Raw genomic sequence first — 9,122 nt, forward strand, 5'->3', positions numbered from 1 at the left:
AATGGTGTTCCTTCCTCTAGAGCTCCAATTGTTCTCCGTGTTCTCGCCATGGTTGTTGTTGTTGATTCCCACAGACGGCGCCAAATGTTATGGATAAAAAGCTAAGGTTATTACTTGCTGTATTTATTACTAAGATTCGGGAGCTCAAGGCCTTTAATGGCTGCTCTCGTGTTTCGTAGCTTAATTCTGCCTTTACGAGATGCCTACGTATCTCTGTGAGTTAGAGAATCAAGCCAAAAAACGTAGTTCTGATTTGTGGGGTGAGACCCCTTATATACATGTTGGTGGTCCTTGAATTGGACTTGGTATAGGAGACTTGGTGGGCAAGTCTCATAATTAGAATGGACTTTGGAGTCCTAGATAGTAGGAAACTGATTCCTTATCCTTTTAGGTCCCCTTGAGGCTTATCTATAAGAATTTATATCCTTATCAGGACTCTTCTCAACAGCTGATTTTTCCCTTATTAATTAATTACGAAATTAATTAATAATCAGGGCTTTTGGGCCTTTTTTATTCGACTAGACCTGATCTGGTCCATCAGGCTTAACCTTTCTGGTCTGAATATCAAACACCTTCTTATTGGGTTCAGCAGCCCATTATCAGGATTTATTTATCCCTATCACATGTTATTCCACATAGGCATATTGTATGGCATTTGAGGCATACTAAATGCAGCAAGATAAGGATTGTTAAAATATGGCATGTTTGCAAAATGTGCATAAGGATTCTGTTGAGACATAGTAGGCATAGCATGTAGAGATGATGCAGACATGTTAGGCATGGAAGAGGGTACAGTTATGGGGGTTTTCTTAATAGATTTGCAATTAGCAGATAGATGATTAACACTACTACAATGCACACAGCTTTTTCTAGGAGCATACCTATCAGGTGTGTAATTATTATGTTTGTTAACACCTACCTTCCCATTTCTGTTAGATTTTCTTTTAGTTTCCTTTTTATCCTCAACCATCTTGAGCCTATTATTTAACTGTTCTAAGGTCATGTGCCCTATATTCACCTTACTGACATCTTTGGATGTGCTTGCTTCTTCTTTAACAAAGTTCTTGGAAGTTGAACCAAACTTTTTGTTGAGTTTCTTTAGATTTTCACTAATAGAAACATCTGCCTGTTTTAATTGAGGAACCTTCAACGGATGCTCATTTTCTTCCTTCAACGGATAACCTTCATCATCCGTTGATTCCACATCCGTTGACAGCCCATCAATTAATTCCAGTTTCTTTTTGTTTTTATCCCAGGCAGTTTCACAGAATGATTCAATTCCTTGGACCTTGGCAATTTGAGCACTAACATCCCTAGATGTTTTCCAGGCTTTAATCACCTCTTGCTCTCTCTTTAATTGATTAGAAAGTATTTCTACTTTCTTAATAGATTCAGCTAGTTCATTCTCAACAGATATACAATACAGCTTGGTTTTCTCTAGGTCAATCAACTTATCTTCTAACATAGCATTTCTATTACTTAAAAACAGATTGTTCTCTTTAATCCTACTATTTTCTTTAGCAAGAGATTTAAGAGACACACGCAAATGATACAATTCAGTAGACATGTCATTAAAAGCATCATTGCACTCTTCTTTAGTAAGTTATGTTACATCAGTAGTGATTACCTGAGTTGTTACCTGATTGCTTGATGAACTAACTTCATTTTCCTCAGAATCAGCCATGAGAGCTAAGTTGACATACTCCACATCTTCATTCTCTTCCTCTCCATCAGCTGCCCAATCTTTTTCTTGAGTAATGAAAGCCCTTTCCTTTTGCTTGAGCAGATCAAAATATTTCTTCTTGTAATCTACTTGGTCAAATTTCTTATTTTCAGAGGTTGGCTTTCTGCACTCACTTGCAAAGTGTCCACTTATACCACAATTGAAACACTTGAACTTTGATTTGTCCACCATGTTCTTATGAGGTTTAGTGGCTCTAGTGTTTTTCTTAAACTTCATCTTTGCAAATCTCCTGGACAGAAATGCAAGATGCTCATCAACACTATCAGAGTCATCTTGACTGGAGTTGTCTTCATTCTCAGCAACTTGCTCTTTTCCTTTGCTTGATTCCTGATATCTTGTACCATCTTTGGAGTTTGATGTAGATCTCACAGTTTCTTGTCTGCATTCCCTCTCATTTTCAGCTACCAATGCAACTGAACTTCCTTTCTTTCTCCCCTTCTCCAATACCTCATCATGTTCCAACTCTAGTTCATAAGTCTTCAAGATTCCATATAATCTTTCAAGAGTGAAGTCCTTATAATCCTGAGAGTTTCTTAAGGAGACAGTCATGGGTTTCCGTTCCTTTGGCAAGGATCTTAAGAATTTAAGATTTGAATCCTTCACCTGGTACACTCTACCATACAGCTTCAATCCATTCAACAGCTTTTGGAATCTGTTAAATGTGTCATTTAAAGATTCATTTTCTTCAAAATGAAAATACTCATACTGTTGAATGAGAAGCTGCATCTTGTTCTCTTTTACTTGTTCTGTACCTTCACACAGCAGCTGAACTGTGTCCCAAACCTCTTTGGCAGTTGAGCAATTTATCACATTATCAAACATATCCTTGTCAAGACCATTAAACAAAATGTTCATAGCCTTCTTATCCTTGTGGACTTCTTCTGTGTCTTCCATTGTCCATTCTTCTTGCTTACTGTTATTTCTAGAGAACTAACAATGAGATTTACAGAAGGGGGGTTGAATGTAAATCTCAAAACTTTTTCAAGTTTTGAGCAGTTTATAAAGACTGTGTGTTCAAGATGAACAAGTGTGTGAATTGCTTTAAGCTGATACAGACAGATATATATTCAAACACAAATGTAAAGAACACAATAAACCTTTAAAAACTTTTCTGGTGGATTTGTTGTTCCACCAGAGATGGTATTTCATAAATTCTGTGATCTAAGAATTTGATCACAGCTGCATCCTAGTACAAACTAGATAATTTTTCTCTCAAGATTTTTCTAAACAGCTCTGGAAAAATTCTTATCTAATTACTAGCTACTACTTGGTTTATATATTACCAAGTTTACAAGTGAAGACAAGGATATAATAAAATAATAAAGTAAGATCTCCACTTGTTTCTTCTCCAGTTCACTCCAGTACTTTGTTGACTTAATGTCTCTTTATACTAGAGTAGAACGGCTGCTTTTTCTGATGTTCCTGAAATTAGGCTGCCACATTTCAGTTATCTCTGTTCACCCACGTGCCTCTGTTTGTAGGTACAACTACCACTTATCAACGGTTAATCAACAGAACATCCGTTGAAGCTTTCATCCGTTGATGCACTCATCCGTTGAAGGATGTTATCCGTTGAAGCTTTAGAGACATCCGTTGAAGCTTAGCTTCTCATCCGTTGAAGGTCTTTAAGTCATCCGTTGATACCACTTCATTTATACAAGATTACAAGGCATGAAATATTTACAATTGGCCTTCCTATCTGCATATCTTCTAGTAGTCAACATGACTCATAGTTTCTCTCAACTTCTAAGAATTACATCTTAAATACAGAGACTAAAATATGCTACAACACTAGACTTATTTCTAAGTAAAGCTACACCATCAACGGATAGCCAAAGTGATCTTATCCGTTGAGGCTACAGACACTGAATTTCTACTTAAGTGTTTTGTTAAACATATCATCAAACTAATGCACATATATTCCTAACACTTACTCTCCCTGATCATTTGGAACAGAAAATCTTAGCAATCACGGAAAGGAGAGACTTGAGCAAAATAACTCTGGAAGTCCTGTATGGAATCTTGAAAACATATGAGCTAGAAATGATTCAAAGGAAATCATTAAGTTTTGGTCAAGGGCTTGTTGTAGATGGTTCAAGTGTCCTAATTGTCAATGAAAGCCAGACCTCTAATGATGAGCCAAGATCTCAGACTCCAACTGTCTCAACAAGTGAGCAAAGAACTAATGATTCACCAGAACAGGTTATTCTGGAACTGGCAGAAGATGAGTTCTACACCTTGGATGAACTTGATGAGCTTGATCAGTCAATGGCCTATCTGGAAAGAAAGTTCTCTAACATTAGAGTAAAGAAGCCAAGATTCTTCAAGGGTAAATGATAGTCTTTCAACAAAGACAATAGCTGGAAAGAAAAAGGGAAGTACACATATGATAGCAAAAATGGTTACAAAACTGGACATGTTGACAGATCGAAGATAAGGTACTTCAACTGTGATGAACTAGGCCATTTTTCTACAGAATGCAGGAAACCCAAGAAAGCAAAGAAATATAAAGCTTATCTTGAACTGGAAGCAAAGTATAAAGCCCTTATGAAGAAACAGCAAATCAAAGCTTAGATTATAGAGGGAAAAAGTTGGGATGATTCTGATAATGATGAAGATGAGGAAGTTGGAAATTATACTTTAATGACCTTGGAAAAAGGAGAATCATCCTCATCAAAATCACAAGTACCAACTCTCACTACCATTGATTTAAATGTGAGTCAATATAAGGAAACTGTAGAAAAGATGAGCACGAAAATGTTTCACATTCATACAAGTATGGTTGTTGCTAATGAAAAAGTTAGCAGATTTACAAAGATAAATGAGAAGCTTGAAAGTGAGAAACAAGAAACTGAATTGTTGTTGGTAGAGCTTGAAACTATAAGGCAAGAAAATACATATCTGAAAAATATGCTCAAGTATGCAAGTGAAAATGAAGCAGTGCTAAGGGAGAAGCTGGAAAAGAATGAAGTTAAATTGAAATCCTTCAAGAATGCATCCGAGTTAATTGGACAGTACCATGAGAAAAACAAGCCATGTGCAAACATTGCTATTGGTATTGACTATGATGCCTTGAACAACAAGAAGAAGAATATAGGTGACAAAGGAAAAGCAACAGAGACTGATAATGTTCCAACCATCCTGAAAAAGGTTGACTCACCTATGTTCAAGGCATGTGAGGTCAACTTCAATGAAGAAGAGTTAATTATCAAGCAAGAAATTGCTGATGAAGACAATGAGAAGAAAGATGCAGAATCAACTCAATCCTTCAAAATTGAAGAGAAGCTCATGGATAATCAAAGCTCCAAGACACCTGTCAAAGAAACCAAGACTGAAGATGCAAGAAAGAAGAAGAAAAATAGAAATGGAAAATTGGGATAAATAAAAGCAATAATTTTTCTTATGTTGCAGATGCTCCAAGAAAGAAGTGTGAAAAATATGGCTCTGTAAATCATCTAACTCACCTTTGTAAAAAGGTTGTTAGCAAGCCAATTGAAGGAGCCTGCAAATATAATGAAGCAGATGCAAATGATCCCTACTCATTCTGTGACAAGTTTGATTGTATCCCTTGCAACTTGAAAGTGATGAAGAGTTGCCACAAACTGAGAGTAGACTTTAAAGAAACAAAAATTGGGTCATATAGGGAAAATGCAAAATAGTCATTGAATTATATTTTATCTAAAACAACTCATTCTACTTCTGCTAAATCAGTTAACAAGAAGAAAGTACCAACACTGCTTGGGTTGTTAAACAAATTTAAAACTCATTGTATGCAGGGCAAAGTGAAGGTCATATGGATCATTGAAAGTGGGTGTTCCAGACATATGACAGGTGATAAGGCCCTGTTATCACAGTTTGAGGAGAATGATGGCTCTTTGGTGACCTTTGGAGACAACAACAAAGAATATACAATGGGATATGGCAAGATTATTTCTAAAAATGTTGTCATTGATGATATAGCACTGGTAGCTGGTCTTGAAGTGAATCTTCTCAGTGTTAGCCAATTTGCAGACAAAGGTTTTGAAGTCTTATTCAACAAAGAAGAATGCACTTTTATCAGCAAGAAAACTGGTGAAGTTGCTCTAAAAGGAGCAAGGAAAGGAAGCTTGTTTGTTGCAGACTTGAACTCAACAAATAAGGATGGAATTTGTTGCTTTTACACCAAGGCATTAGAAGAACAAAGCAAGCTATGGCATAAGAAGTTGTCTCACTTGAATTTCAAGGCAATTAACACCTTGGTCAAAAAGGTGTTAGTAAGAGACATGCCTGAACTGGAGTTTGCTCAAGTTGAAGTTTGTAAAGCTTGTCAGAAAGGAAAAATGAAAAGATTAAGTCACAAGTCAAAAACTGTGAATTCTATAAGTGTACCATTGTAACTTATTTTCATGGACTTGTTTGAACCAGTAAATGTCTTATCTATTTCAAGAAATAAATGTGCACTTTTAATGGTGGATGATTTCTCAAGATACACTTGGGTAGAGTTCATGCACTCTAAAGATGAAACTTCACACATCATAATTGCACATAAAGAAGATAGAAAAATAAGCTGAAGATCAAAATTGTGTGAAGAGATTGAGAAGTGATCATGGAACATAATTCAGGAATGCAACATTGAGTGAATTCTGCAAAAACAAAGGGATTATTCAAGAATTCTCAGCAGCTGGAACACCTCAACAAAATGGAGTAGTTGAAAGGAAGAACATAACATTAGTTGAAGCTGCTAGAACAATGCTGCAAGATGCCAAGTTGCCAACAAGTTTCTGGGAGGAGGCTGTTAACACTACATGCTACACTCAAAACAGATATCTCATTAACAAGGCACATGGTAAATCACCATACTCAATCATGTCTAAGAGAAAGCATACTATAAAGAATCTTCATGTGTTTGGAAGCAAGTGTTACATTTTGAAAGACAACTCTAAATATGTGGGAAAATTTGACTCAAAAGTTTTTGAAGCAATTTTTTTGGGATATTCATTGGAGAGAACTGCCTACAAGGTCTATGTAATAGATCAAAAGAAGATTATGGAAAGCACAGATGTGACTTTTGATGATGACAAGTGTCCAGGCTTGGAATGCCTTCATGAAAATGAAGCTGAAGCCCTTGTATTTGAAAACCTCAACATTGATAGTGATTCTGATGGTAAAGATGAAGCCAATGCATAACAGATATTGAATGAAGAGATTACTGAACAGGAAAATCATGGAAATGGAAGCTCATCTCAAATACTTGAATTTGATAACACAAACTCAGGGGGAGAAATAGAAGAAGGATCTAGCAATCATACCAATAATGAAGAAAATAATGAAAGCACAAGTCAACAAACTCATACAAGGAAGTGGGATATGAGTCACACTAGAGAAGAAATTATTGGTGATCCTACTGCTGGTGTGAGGACTAGAAGTGCAACTGCTAATGAGTGCCTACATGCATGTTTTCTGTCTCAAATGGAACCCAAGAAAACTGGAGAAGTTCTAATGGATCCTGATTGGATATCTGCAATGAAAGAGGAGCTTAATCAGTTTGAAAGGAACAAAGTTTGGGAGTTAGTTCCTGCACCAAAGAATAGAAGCATTATTGGAACAAAATGGGTGTTCAGGAACAAGATGGATGAAAATGGTATAGTTACCAGAAACAAAGCAAGGTTGGTTGCAAAAGGCTACTCACAAGAATAAGGAATTGACTATGATGAAACTTTTGCTCTAGTTGCAAGACTTGAAGCAATAAGTATTTTTCTAGCATTTGCTGGACATTCAAATTTTAAAGTGTATCAAATGTATATCAAGAGTGCCTTCCTAAATGGTGAGTTAGAAGAAGAAGTTTATGTGCAACAGCCACCTGGCTTTGAAGATCTAGAATTTCCAAATTTTGTGTACAAATTACTCAAGGCTCTATATGGAATATAGAAGGCACCTAGAGCTTGGTATGATACATTGTCAGAATTCCTACTGAAACATGGTTTTACTATATGTGCTATAGATATGACTCTCTTCTACAAGAAATATGGTGAAGATATGATCCTAGTTCAGATCTATGTGAATGATATCATCTTTGGTTCTACTAATGAAAAGCTTTGCCAAAGATTTTCTAAGCTTATGCAGTGTGAATATGAAATGAATATGATGGGGAAATAAAGTTACTTTCTTGGACTACAAGTCAGTCAAAGAAATGATGGGATCTTCATCAGCCAAACTAAGTATGTCAAGGACTTACTGAAAAAGTTTGGTATGGTTGATTGTTCACCTGCTTCTACACCTATGTCTACAGCAACAAAGTTGAATGAAGATAGAAAAGGCAAGAGTGTAGATATATCAAGCTATAGAGGAATAATTGGATCATTGCTTTACTTAACTGCAAGTAAACCAGACATCATGTTTGCAACATGTCTATGTGCAAGATTTCCAGCTAATCCAAAAGAATCACATTTGATGGCTGTAAAGAGGATTTTCAGATATTTGAAGGGGACTCCAAACTTGGGATTATAGTATCCTAAGGGAACTAGTTTTAAAGTTGTTGGCTACACAGATGCAGATTTTGCTGGATGCAGGGTTGACAGAAAAAGTACTAGCGGAAGCTGTCAATTTCTTGGTCAAAGACTTGTATCCTGGTATAGCAAGAAACAACAATCTGTATCAACTTCTATAGCAGAGGCTGAATACATAGCTGCAGGAATTTGTTGTGCTCAAGTGCTTTGGATTAGAAATCAGCCAATGGATTATGGCCTAGTGTTATACAAAATTTCTATCATGTGTGACAATACTAGTGCTATATCTATAGTGGTTAATCCAGTTAATCATTCTAGAACAAAGCACATTGATGTAAGGTACCATTTTATTAGAGAACATGCTACAAATCGTACCATTGAGCTCATTCTTGTTCCAACAGAAAAACAATTAGCTGACATTTTTACTAAACCTTTGGATGAAGCAACTTTCACTAGACTTGTAGGTGAAATTGAAATGCTTAATTCTTCATCCTAAGGCAAGAACTCGGCTAATGTGTTGCAGCAGATTAATTTCTAGTAAATCAAAATTAGTTTGATTTAATTGGAAATTAACTCAAATATGAATTATAAATATTTCAGATATCTTTGCATATTTATTTTTCAAAACAAAAATTTTCAGTTTGGAATTTTTCAAATTCTAAGTAAACTGCTCAGTTATTAATTTACATCCTTAATATATAAAATTAACATAAGGCAGAATTTAGGTGATCAAAAGTATATAGAGAACTGAGTTCTCGATAAGTCTAAATGACTTATCGACAAGTCATTTCAAGACTTCTCGAGTGAGTTCTTAATAAGTCAATTTACTGACTTCTCGAGTGACTTCTCGATAAGTTTTATTATGACTTATCGATAAGTCCTTGTAGAGTTCT

The sequence above is a fragment of the Apium graveolens genome, chromosome 4, assembly GCF_009905375.1.
Source record: "Apium graveolens cultivar Ventura chromosome 4, ASM990537v1, whole genome shotgun sequence".
Taxonomy (NCBI): Eukaryota; Viridiplantae; Streptophyta; class Magnoliopsida; order Apiales; family Apiaceae; genus Apium; species Apium graveolens.